This window comes from Zootermopsis nevadensis, unplaced genomic scaffold (genome assembly GCF_977971745.1).
Source record: "Zootermopsis nevadensis isolate Lab colony 2312 unplaced genomic scaffold, Znev_1.0 Znev_ptg000012l, whole genome shotgun sequence".
In the NCBI taxonomy this organism is placed as follows: domain Eukaryota; kingdom Metazoa; phylum Arthropoda; class Insecta; order Blattodea; family Termopsidae; genus Zootermopsis; species Zootermopsis nevadensis.
Window position 1 is genome coordinate 8324026 of NW_028259144.1, and position 13889 is coordinate 8337914.

At 35.6% G+C, this 13889-nt stretch overlaps 1 long non-coding RNA gene across 1 annotated transcript in view; it reads right to left on the reverse strand.

Annotated features, from left to right (window-relative positions):
• Positions 1–8529, reverse strand: part of LOC110832970 (uncharacterized) — a 91684-nt gene extending 83155 nt beyond the window's left edge. The window contains exon 1 of the long non-coding RNA XR_002544104.2: positions 7823–8529. This is a non-coding gene — a long non-coding RNA (uncharacterized LOC110832970). The remainder of the gene's footprint in view (positions 1–7822) is intronic.
• Positions 8530–13889: the final 5360 nt, after the last annotated feature.

Genomic DNA, 13889 nt, shown 5'->3' on the forward strand with positions numbered 1-13889 from the left:
CTCATTTTACAAGAAAATTCTAGAACACTATTCTGACTCCAGCTCCACTCCTCGGAAGTCATCCATCAGCCGACTATTTCAAGTAGCTGAACGCTGCAAGCGGCATTAAAACGGCACTGTTATTGCAAGACAGGTGTAAGTGCGTTCTGGGCATGCTCGGTGGTTGCTGTTTGTTGCAGAGGCCAATTGGACGCTTACAAACTGCGAACTTGTGACCAGCTGCTCCTTGCAAACGGGAAGGAAATTAGAGACAGATGACTTAATCTAGCAAGACTGGAATCGAAAGAGAAAGGCTAAATATATACGTAGGAACTACACCAAGCGAAATGTATTCCTACGCTTACAAATTCTTGCAACCAACATAAAACTTTACGCTTGATGTGCTGTTACCATTGAGAAATGAATGGTAAGCATCCTCATCTTATATAAAATTAACATTGTGTATATACGCTTATAACTCGAAAGGGATAAACCAATTTAAACTAAACCTGGTATATTTATTGAGACTAGGAATATATTTCAAAAAATGCCATGTCTTCGGTAAGTTGTCAAAGTAGCCCAATAAAGTAATACAATCATCTAAATAAATAGTTTACATAAATGGCCAGAACAACGGATTAGAATAAACCATTCGTTCCATTGTCAAGGTCACATCTTAATAGAAACTTGCCAACCGAAACAAATGCTCATCTAGCATACAGACAATAAACCTACGATGCTACTGCCATCTACAAAAAAATTCCCAGTGACTCTTCGTATCTTCCCTTAAGCAATCACGTGCCTGAAGGGGAGGGAGACGAGAGGGGGTTAGCAGACCCAGGGGAATCCCACGAAACTGTACAGGTGGTCGGGGTGGCTGCTTGGCTAGTGTGGTCGTGTTATGTCCAGGCCTGCCAACTGATATAGCCAGCAGCATCGAAGTAGTTAGTGGAGTGACACAATATGGCGAAAACAGCGTAGAATTTAAACATGCAGAATAATTTAAATGAATACAACAAAAAGAAATTAAAAACAAAAATATTTATGACTTTGTAAGGTGCAATGTTCGTATGCATCAGTTTATATATCATAATTACGCTGATTGTGAACTACGGAATATATGTTTTATCTTGCTACTCACTGGGAAATTTCTATGATTTCCTGTTTATTACTCTCTTTTAGCTCAAATATTCCCTTAGGTCATTCCGAATAATGCAAGTTGGAAAGTATGTTTATCATTTGTTTAAATGTTACTAATTTCTACAATGATGGTTAGCCCTCTGCATATCACACAAACTGTTAAGATCACCCCTAGTCGACCCTCACCTTCATTTACAACCTGAGGTCGCGTCGTGGTGACCGGTGACACATTTAAACAAGCAACGAACTGGACTTGCACTAGTAACATTATTAGGAAAACCTGGCGTAAAGTTAGTTACTTGCGTGTTAAGTTGGCACCAATGCAATGCGCTCCTCAGTAAGTACGTGTGTGCTACAGACGAGCGCCACTAGCACAAATGTAATTCCTATCTCGTTACTACCTCTCCAACTTTCTCGGTAATGCGTCATCCTTTGCGTCCTTTCTTTCTGTCCAGAACCTTGACGGCTTAATCTCTCATTCCGCCCAGAGTTCCCTAAGTTCATTCGAATTGGTGATCCACGAATAAGGAATCCCTCAAAGATATTATTCTTTCTGCGTTAATTTCTCCAGACTACGGGTAATCCATATACAGGCAACTCTCGGTTTACGAACGAGTTCCGTTCCAAGACGTTGTTCGTTATGTGTATCTTGCATCCCTGAGCTTTTACGATACGTATTCTTATACGTTAGCAGAAATTTTAAAGCATTAAAACCATGTAATAATTATCACATAATAATTTGTGATAATTATTATAATAAATACATTTTTTAAAAGTTTATTTATTTTAAATCTTACAATTATGTTCACTATACGTTTGGTATTTCGTTTTATGACGAACTCTATCTATTGGCGATTTTAAGAAATTTTGAATGAATTGTGACGTTTGCTATAGCGAATGTTCGTAAATCGAACGTTCGTAAACCGAGGTTTATACACATCAGCAGTCAGACCAATCGATCCACCTGTATCTCTTCAACAAAATTTCTGCCTCTCTCGGATTCGAACGATGCTTATGCAGTCATTTTATTAATGGGTCCAGATATTGTTCTGAATATGTTTTAAATATACCCCTAGTAATTCCATGCAAAACAGCCAGTTTTGAGAAGCTAACGGTCAAGAGAGCATCTTAATATTTTATAACGCGAAGGTTCATTACCATATTCACAAAAGTTCACAACTCGTCTCTATCTAGAGCCAGATGAACCCAATCTGCACCATCATCCCATTACTCTTAGGTCGAGACACTGCCTTCTGGATCCTGTCTGTTGTGAATCCTAGGGGTTGGCGGGTCATTACAAATTACGATGGCTGAGCGGTAGCGATGTAATTCAGTAAAAATGTCGGATAGCTCTGTGGAGTATAAGTTACCACCACAAAGAGCAGTTAGGCACTACACACTAGAGTTTTATTAACGGTACACAATGTGTTTGGTACAAAACCGGCAGACAAAAAAGTTGTCAGTGGAACCACGGTTCCGGAGAATTTGACGTAAATACGTCTATACGGAAAGGAAGTTTATATATTGGCTTTATTCTAAATATTTCCTTTATACATGCTTTACAATTGAGATAAGTTTGATTAAGACATTGCTTATTCAACTTGAATTACTTACGCTTAAGATGGGTCTGTGGTAGCTGAATGTAATGTAATGTAATGTAAGGTAAGGTAAGGTAAGATAAAGTAATGTAATGAAATGTTTTATAGGTAACAACAATGCCGAGTAAATACGACGTTTCCTAGGTAACCAGGTTACACTTTTTCGTTTCCCTTTTTCGTTCCCCTTTTTTGCCGAATTACCCTTCCTTATAGACGTATTTACGTCAAAAAGATGTTTGAGGCTGGCGTGTATTAGAGTAGCTCCCAGACAAAATGGCCCTTCTAACTGAAATCGAGAACTTTCATATACATCTCCCATAAACTTACATTACAGGGTATCAAAGTCAAAGGAAATTCATGTCTAGATATAATTACAGATCACAGGGTTTCAAAATCATTGCTTTGCAATCTTGGAAGACCACACAATTCATTGGACTACAGAATATAACAGGATGGACATTATTTTAACTATAATTGTAACAGCTTTGACTTCTTGCTTGGTTAAATTTAACGAGGGGATGGCTTAAAACAACAGAAACCAACTAACTACGTTTGTCTGACACGATTTAATGACATTACGTATATTCAAAAACACGTACAACAAATGAATGAGTTAATAAGTCAACGTAAATATGTTCACCATTTTCTTTCGTCCAGCATGTAATAGGCTATCACAATATGGAGACAAAGCGTGTTTTAAAATATATAAAACTACTCAGATAAATATGATTATAAGCTGTGTTATGCTTAACTGAAACTAAACCCTGATACCTTACCCTTATTATAAAAATCACACAATGGTGCTCTTTATGTATGTATGAACAACTGGGATTATTGTGTTGTTAATCAGTTTGAAGGCTTCTCTATTTTATATAAATTAAGCGTCTCTAAAACTGTTTAAATGAAGGTGATCGGTCAAAGAAAAAGGCTGTCTTTTGGGCGATGATAATGACACCTCAAAATGTCGATAAACTTCTGTCAAACTACGCAGCGTAACAACCAAAAACACAGTAATCTTTAAACTAACCGCCGTGAGACATTGAAATCTCACAGATGAGTAAAAATTCACTGTTGATAAAGGTTAGAGTGTCTCTTACTCTAAAAAAATAATACTACAATACGTTTCCAACGCTGGATGTTGGTAATCAGAACACGTAACACGAATGTAAAATGGTTATCTGTCTGAAAATAACGTGTAGCCTATTTTTAAATAAGGTAAACACTAATGAAATGAATTTATCTCTGGATGGCATCCATGCTATTATCTGAACCCATCACGATTCATAACCTTCAAAACGTTCGCATTTCTCACTTAAATTTTAGTTTCTTGTTAAATGGGATTCTAAATTTATTAGTAAAAACACGTAATCTGTATTTCCACTCGAAAGGGTTATAATATTTTAATAAAACAAGACATATTGAGCTCACAATTAAAAGTCTAAATGAATGTAGGCGCTTGAGACACGATTTTAATTTTTAAAGAACGTTATAAGTAATTACAAACTCCCACTCACGGATAACTGTATACGATCCACGGACCACATATGATTTCTCGGTTTTAGCTTGCGTCTTCCTGACATGCAGCTTCGTTAAGTGAAACAGAGTTATTAAATAACCAAAGATTCAATTAAGCATTACATTCAGTAAACACTTATCGAAAATTATTTATAATTTATCACGAATTTATTTCAAGACTTATAAGGAAAACTTTACTTGGGCAAAACACAGTCCAGCAAAAAGAGTTTTCTTCTGTAAAAGAATAGTCCGCTGAAAGGAAGGCAGTCCAATTCGACAAGTTGCTCATTACAAAGACGCCATCTTGAAGACTGTACTAGTAGCCAATTTACAAAATGGATGAGCAATTGGACGGTCGCGAACCGGATTATCCGAGCCTTGGAGTAAAGACCAGAGGATAAAAACGTTTTCCTTATTAGATCAACGCTAAATAAAGGCGATTAAGAAAAGTACCAGATGCTGTTAGTTATCCGTCTAGTGGCGAGTCGGATAATAAAACTACGAAAGTAGACCCATTTCGAAAGTCGAATAACTACAATCGACCCTCTTCAAATTACGATTAAATCAGCCACAAAATTCCGGAATCCTCTTCTTCATTTCAGGTTGTTCTCAGCAAATCTTCAACACCCTGAGAACCTCAAATTTCGAATACATTACAGATCATAAAAGCATAATTTCTTTAATCGTTTGGTTTTAAAAGAGAATTAGCCGTGTAGGATTTGAGGTTTTTACGGCGGTGAGTACGAAGATGGCTGTCTTCTGGGTTATAGCGCCGTGTAGTCTGGTACAAGTTTACCAATGTTTAAGAGATTCTTGCTACCTCCATCATCGCCCTGATAATAGAGGTCAAATGGACCTCTGAAATGTTTGTAAACATCTACCAGACTACACGGCGCAACAACCCAGAAGACAGCAATCTTATTCTTCATGTTTTCCGACTAAGTTATATATACATTTATCATGTCCGCCTTGTGTTCTACATGACCCATTCATTTCTAATTTAATCATCATAATAAAATGTAAAGAACATAACGTATAATACATATCTCATGAATCTCTACAACATTTATTTAAAATTCCTTGGATAAATCTATATATATCAAAGTCCATACTGAGAAACTATTAATCACTGACCTAATCTAGCAATTTTACTTCCGTTATTGAAAACGATGGTTCATAACTTATTCAAAAAAGCCTCCTACTGGTCCCGAACTTCAGCCATATCTGCTCATTTCACATACCGAAACCATATTTTGTTTCCTTGTTCCATTTTAATAGTATCAATATTATCCATCCACCTACATCGAGATATCTCATATGCTTTATTCCTTTTAATGCATTTGAACCAAAATTTTGTAAACATTTTCTATCAGTACCATGATTGCTGCATGCCACGCCCCCCTGATCACCCTAATAATATCCGGTAAATAGAAAAATTATTAAATTTCTCATTACAAAAATTTCTCCATTCTTCTGTTACTTCATCCCTCGGAGGTCTAAGTATTCATTACTCCGTTCACAAACACCCTCAATTTATGTCCTTCCCTTAACGTGAAATACAAAGTTTTAAATTAAGATGGCTGTCTTCTGCGTTGTTGGACCGTACAGAAGTTTATTGACGTTCCAGAAGTGCTTGCTGCTTACATCATCATCAGCAAACCGTCTGAAATGTCGGTAAACGTCTACCAGACAACACTGCTCCACAACTCAGAAGACAGGCATATTCATTATCGCCACCTTCAAAACCTGAAATCTTACCTTCAATATATATTTCTCCTTATTCACCCAACACGCATTTTTAAACTGTGAATCTACGTCACTATCAGTCTCATGATCTTCGTATAATGTTGTCTTCTCTGTCTGAAACTAGCATAACAAAGACATTTATTTAACTAGGCTAGACGCTTCCCTGTCCCTGATGTAGACGGAGACAGAACTATTCCAGACGGCGGGTAGAGATTGCGTTTCATCTTATCTGATCTGCCGGTGTAGCCTACAGAACATCGCTAAACCCATTCTGTCCGAAGTTCTACTTATTTTGCCTTTGAATGTGTATATATTCAAATACAATGTGTTTCCTGTACTGAAAAGACCTTTTCGTGTTGAACAGGGCATAGTGCATCAGCATTCTATCCGTTCCCAACACTCAATAAACAAGTACATTAGGTTATGGAGGGACCCTAGTTACTATGCGGGGTGAAGGGAGCAGAGGCGAGTAGAATTTGAATGGGACGACTCACTGAGGTCTTCCAAGTTGCTGCTATAGTGGGTCTGTTAGCTAGTTCCTGCCAAACACCCGGTTGATTCATTTATACTAGCAGAACATTAGTTTTTACTGAGTAAAATTATATTAACGTATGAATAAAATTATAATTTTCAACGACAATATTAAATATTTATATGCACTGAGTCAGATCAAACTTTGATCTAGATGTATTGATCATCTGGTTTGCTTATGAAGGAGGGTTTTTGATTAACATAATTTTCGTTTTCTTAATAGTGTGACCCTGTATAGATGTGGAATTAAATTGTCGGATGATCACTTTGCATAAAAGGCTTTAGTTTATCAAGATTATGGAAAGATTTATCAAATTTTACATTCTCCATCTGAAGCCAAGGCTTGTATAAGAACTCAGCCCGTACCTAAAAGAAAACACTGCACTTCGCCATTACAAAGAATAGTTGGTTAATGTTTACGGAATGTAACCCTGTTTGCATCGGGAATCATACGAGACCCATAAATACAAAACGCATATTTACTTATTGTCAAAGCAGATGGTAAATATTGTTACTACCAGGGTTTGAAGGGTTAACAGCAGTCAGTACAATTGCTTTACATCTTCATACTGGAAATGTGTCGAGACTATTAACTGATAAGGCTTACACGTAAACAAAAACATAACAGGTGGCGTATGACCGAATTACGATAAATATCGTTTGGCTTTGGTCACCTACTCGATTGACATTTGAATAGGAAACGTCTCCTTACAAACCTCGAGAGATAAGTATTGCATCAAGTCAGTGTTTAAACAAGTTAATGAGCCAAGGTCACAAAACGTAGTTAAACATCGTAAACATCGTAAAAGTTACAGTAGCCTGCATCAAACTGTGTGTTTCGCTTAAGTCATTAGCCTCCGGGTAAAATAATAACAAACGCATATATACTATTCATATCAAAGACATTACGGATATAATAACTGAGACAGCAACATATAAAGTTCCTACAGCTTTGAAATAATGTTTACAGTATGGATAGTCTGCTACCCGTCCCGTCCCGCCCCTTTGATCACATTGCATTTTACATCTAACGAACGTTAAAAGCAGAGATTCACCTCAACTACTGTATCATGTATTTATCTTGTTTCTTAATTCGTTACTGAAAGAAGGAAGTGTTGAAAATAAAATAGGTTTTTATGCTTTATAAATATGAAGAGCTTATCTATCGTTTTCTGTTCTGTAAGAAAGGGTAACATCGTTTTGCTCACTTCGTTTAGTAATCTACCCTCTACACAAAGCTGCATTTTCCACACAGTGTCAATTAAGACGTTTATATATATATATATATATCTTTCGTTAAATTGGTAACTTACTTTTTTGAAGTCAGAAGTCTACGGGGATCATCAAATGCTCTCGGACGTTTCACTGAACCACTTGTTACATAGTTGCTTCTACGTGAAGACTGTCGCCTGCCTTGTGAAAGTTTTTAGCGGTTCCAAAACTCTAAATGGTAAAGACATTCCACTCACTTGCATTAGTGTTCCGCTTCCGGTGTCACAACTACAAGGTTTCAGGTATGCTACAAATTTACATAAATAATTGTATAGTCGCATGTTTAGACATTAGTTCGTGATCGACAGTTTTATTCATAATGTGTTATGTTTTGTTTTAATATGCCTGCATACTTATAGAACAAGGATTTGTACGTAAATGCATATTTATGGCCATATATGGTTCCGTCTGTTTCGTAAGGCGACATTTTGTAATGTGCTGCCATCTAGATAAGACATCTGAAAGACTGCGCGGCGTCTATTTGTTTTCTTCATTGCTTTCATTTACTTAATTATCTGTACAATTAGACGTATTTTATACACTGTTCCTTTTGCCCGGCCCATTTAATACCAACAACACTCATGGATATAATTAAAACAACATAATTATGGCCTCACAGAATACAGATACTCACAAAATATTAACGGCATCACAAGATAAGAATAGCGTTAATGATAGTAATTAATTCTGATACGACATTGTTCATTTTGATCAATATACTTAAGATATAAACTCGAATCTGGAATGGACCTAACTCGCTGTTGTTACATCGTGATACAGATGCATGCCCCACGAAGACTTATTAAAAAGTTTGGCGAATGACGTCACCCTAACAGGACGCATGGGAATGGGATAATTGTGACAGGTGGCGCGCGTGACGGGAACTTTCTCATGCTCAGAGGATTTTGACCTTGCAGCTATACTGTCACAGCACGTGTCTGTTGCGTTTGGCGTGCGTGTTTGAAAATTTATGAGAATTTTGCAATGTGCAAACAAAATTAAGTACCAAAACTTGAAAAAAAAAGCTGCAAAAACTACAAATGTTCTTAACAACTTACGGAATTGATAGTGGGACAAAAAGGCTAGTTTAATGTCAACTGCGTTCTTCAACGTGGAAGGAATTGCTCAATATAAATATGTTCCCAGGAGTCAAAAGATTAATTCTACATTTTTCGAAAGGAGTTTTGCAACGTTTGAAAGTGACTGTCTAACGGAAGAGACAGGAGAAATGGCGGAATGGTTGGTTGATCCACATTCAACAGCCAGATAGTGACGTATAAAAATATTTTCGTGTTTTTGAAACCAGCCTTCTCTCTCAATATCACCCAGTGTCTTACTGGCTGATCCCAAGATTCGGTGAAACAATGACAGGGAAGCAATATGACACTACTAAAGTCATTAACAGCACGTTAGGCCGTCTGCAGGCGATTCCGAAAGAAGACTTCCAGATGTGTCTCAATCAACAGAAGGAGTATAAGACATTTGTGAGTGTTCTGATGGGGAGGGATTAATTACAAAGTAGGTATTCGATCACTCGCCAGACTTTTGATCAAGCCTTAGACCGTATATCGTGGAACCCAAACACTTTCATTATCTTCAATATTACGTTTTCATTAATTTAAGTACCATTGCGATTATAATATTTTTCATTTTTTACATTTCTTGCAGTGAAACAGGAAAATTATAGCAGTGGATACTTTTAGTAACAATTAGGGCTTACTATAAATCCCTCAGCAAATACTAGTTGCTGCTGGGCATGGTACGTTATATTACTTTAGATTACGATAGGTTTTAATAATAATTACAATTAATTGAAAAAATACAGTTTAAAATTATTATTAGGCCTTCCCAAAAACGGTTGTCCATCCATTTGTAAGCATTTTCTTCTGTTTAATTCAATTATATCTTTCATTTTTCTTTTATATTTTACCAAGGAATATACGGTAGAAAGTTATTGTTATTGCCGACAGCACTAAATTCTAAATTCTAAACACTATTCGTGTCAGAATTTCGGGTTTCTAACGAACGTTGTCGTGATTTTTTAATTGTTCTTTGAGAATATCGATTTCGTATTTTTACTGTGCATACAGAGTGTCCCAAAAGTTCTCGACCACAGGAGTACTCTATTATTTAGCAAAATATAGGAACTTGTAGGGGTTATAATGGTTGCTAGTCATCTGTTTGCTATCCCAGTTGTTGGAATTTTTATTTAGGATGAACCGTTACGGCATTACACTCTTTAATTACAAGCAGTAAATTTTATAACCATGTTGCCGCGTTGACATAATGGGGGATGTGTTTTCAGAATAGTTGAAAGCGGTAGCGTAGGAGATACAGGCACAACAGAAAACATAAAGTAAACAAAAACGCAACGAATAGCGAACTGTAATCTAAACGTGGCAACATAGCCTTAACACTTTACTAAAGTTATGTTAAGAGCACTGAGTCTTAAAGGCTGATCTTGGTGAAAAAATTCCATCACTTGAAATTTTAAATATGTGATTTGTAATATTTCTCCCCTATTTACATTTTTCGTATTTTGTCAAATAGCCTAATATTCTGAATTTATGGGACACTGTGTATATGAGAGATTTATTCATAATATACAAATTTTATCGTCACCCCAATTTTTATTACGGGCCGTATTTTGACAGACCCTAGTATGTACATCTGTAAGGCGTTCACTCATTGTTGTTAAACGCGACTAAAAGAAATCGGCTACTCAAGTATTTAAGATACCTCATCAGTAAAGTTAGAAGAAGATGAAAACTGTAATTATCCAGTGGCTAATAACACGAACATTAAACATAACTCTGAAGAAGATTAGTACAAGAGAAATGCTAATACAGTCTACGAAGCTGAAAGCAGAAAATTATATAGTTTCATCAAGTTTAAATTTTTGTATGATGACTGTGGTGTTGTGGTGGGGAGTCGGGAGGTATAATGCTGGTAGCAGAACTCACAAGCTATAAATAACGTCACAAAATGGAAGTCGTGGTCGGCAAAGTATAGAAATTTAGTTTGCATTTAGCTAGAACAGTATGAGCGTTACCCAAGCCATCCTTTTGGTTAAAATATATATCATAGGCTTTTAGTATTGTGCATGCACTGTCTACGGGTTTGTAGTAGAAGGCTGTGATGGTGGTAGCACTGTAATTGCCTTATTTAAAAAAGAATTATTGGGTTGGCTAAATTCCAGCATATAAAATACGCTGCTAGACTTACAGTGTAATGGCAGGTTGAATGTTCACTACTTTTGTTATACTTGGAAATTATATTTGTCTCTTCTTGTTCAGACTTTATGTGTTATGATCAGTAATTTAAAAAATGGACATTACATACAGTTTTAAATAAACTTATACGTTATGCCAATAGTTTCAGTTGAGTTTACCTTATAGCATGAAACATAAATATCTTTTAATTTCTACATAAGGATATTGTTTTAATGTTCCAGCCAGATATAGTTCAGTGTTGAAAGTTAGGTTAGGTTCCTAAAAGACGAGATACATCATCGACTACCCGTCATTTGAAAATTATCTTCTACCGTTTACATGGAAAAAATCTGAGAACGAAGTAACCGATAGTTATTTAATTTAATATTGGAAAATTTTAAGACAGATTGTCAAACAGTTTCATCTTTTGTTTATATCGGAAAATTTTAACTAAACTTTGCATGGGGGAATAAATAATGTTTTGACTTCATCACAGATGTTTACAAAATTTATGTATAATTAACATCCCTTATTTTTATTAGATAAACATGAAAAATAAATTGTGTATATAGATTTTAGCTTACAAGAGAAAAATCCACTACATAATTAATTTAAATTTATTATTATGATCCTGCGCAATTTAGTTCAAATTTTGTCCCCTATTTGGCGACACATTACTTTTTCCATCACGAGAATTACTAACTATTCTTTTAAGCCAAATCTCGTTGAAATAATAGTTACAATTCAGTCCCTACCTCAAACAATGCATAAGTAATTTACAGTATGAAGATCAATTGCTTAATGATAATGCAATTGCTCGGGTGATGGTCGTCGTATTCTAAATCCTTCGGCCTTGCTTCGCGTTCAGGTTGGTCCAATGGGTGTAATAAGTGACATTGGAATAGGTTTTTCTCAGATTTCTCCAATATTTGTCTTTCAGTATCATTTTACCGCTATTCAATATTCGATCTTGTACCATGGATGAATGGACAAGTGAGAAATAATTCATTTCGTGCCTTTGAAGCATATTTTGTGACTCTCGGCTTACATTTTTCTTAAATATATTGCTAGATATTCAAAGAAAACTTGACGTTTGGCTTGTTGCAAAGAGATTTCAGAGTAAATGTTGACTATAAATAATAAAATGGAGATATATGTTAACATTTAAGTAAATGTGAAACAGTATTCTTAAGCCACTGTTACTTTTGTTATTATCGTTAACTCATTATCACTATATTACAGTTTATGTCACTTCAAGTGATCCTATCCGAATTTATTTATGTTGCCATCATGCCTACCCCACACCACCAACAGCTAACGTTATAATTTATTGTCCCAAAACGTTTAGTAGGGATGTTTGTTGTGTATCTGCCATAAAACATTCGTGTAACAGCTGAGAGAACATTCCACACAGGCGAATGTCCATAGAAATAGTGAAATATTAACAAAAAATTACTGGATGTATTGCTATTCAAGTAGCTAGGCTTTTGTGATTTGTCTTCTAATGTTTTTTTTAACACAACCACACACTAAAACAAAAACCGATGTACAAAACTGTACTCGTGAATCTTACTTGTAACAAGTTTTAATTGTATAATTCTTTCGAGTAAAAATATTTCAATTTTTTAATTCTTGCGTAGTTACGTAATTGTTCTTACTGAGACCAAATATTGTAAATTAATTTTTAATTTTCGTTTAAACCATATAGACCCCGGTTAATCTGGAATCCGCTGCATTTTTATCCGTCCTGAATTTAAAATCTAAGATTGTACATTTAAGTGTTATAAAATTACTGAGTCGACTAAATTTAAGGCCCTAAATGATTTATCACAAATAATTAACTTGCGACAAAACTAGTGGTAATTCATAGCCCTTGATCTCATTTTACACCAGATAGAAAGGGCATAATTTATAACTTTAAATGACCTTGAATTGATAGATGAAGTCACCACGCTTAAAACACTCCAAAAGAACAGCATTTAATAACACCGAAATTCTAAATATTTCAATCGAGACTTTTCTGGTTCAATTTCTACGCTGGGCCACTGACTGTCGTAACTAAAATACCTTGTGGTTCTCCTAGCCTCTGCAGGGAACAGCAGTAATTAAAACAGCATCGTTAAACAACTATAAATCAGTAAATCACACGGCGTGTCAAAGGAAATTTTATCCGTCTTCCTTTTCAAAATCGGTTCGTAATACATTGAGGTATGTCACATGTTCAAAGTAAATCTTAACCGTTACACGCCATGGAGACGCTTGCAGGGAGAGGTTAAGCCCCTACTCGTTTTTAACATAAGTACTACTTAAAATGTGTTGTCAATATGACGCCCTAACCGCTCTTTAACCGGCGAAAGGGCCCACGGTACCCATTAGATACAGACTGGGCGTGCCCCAGAATCGGTCTATACTCAGAGGCTAGAAGAAAAATAATTTGCCCTACCGGGGATCAAACCCCGATCATCCAACCCGTAGTGATACACTGAGTCAACTACGCATGTGGAATGTTATACTAGCAAAGTTGACTTTTTAATTACATATTTGAATATTTCTGTATATTCGAGGAGATAAATTTAAAAATTTATCAGATGCCTAATTATTGACGTTGAAAAATTTCGTAACAAGATGATGCTTTCAATTTGAGTCCTTCATATTTTATTCCCATTATCTCAAAGCAAGAGATTTTATCCTAACTTAGTGTATCACTGACGGTTATTCGCTGATGTATTAGTGTTCATAAATATTAACAGTTTAACTGTTAGATAATATTTATGGCGTCTACACTGTAATGAATAGTTCTTCTGAATTAATAACAATACAATATCTCCAAGGAGGGCTTATCAGAGTAAAAACTAGTTGAATAATAAACAAATATATGATTTTACTGCTTTGACGT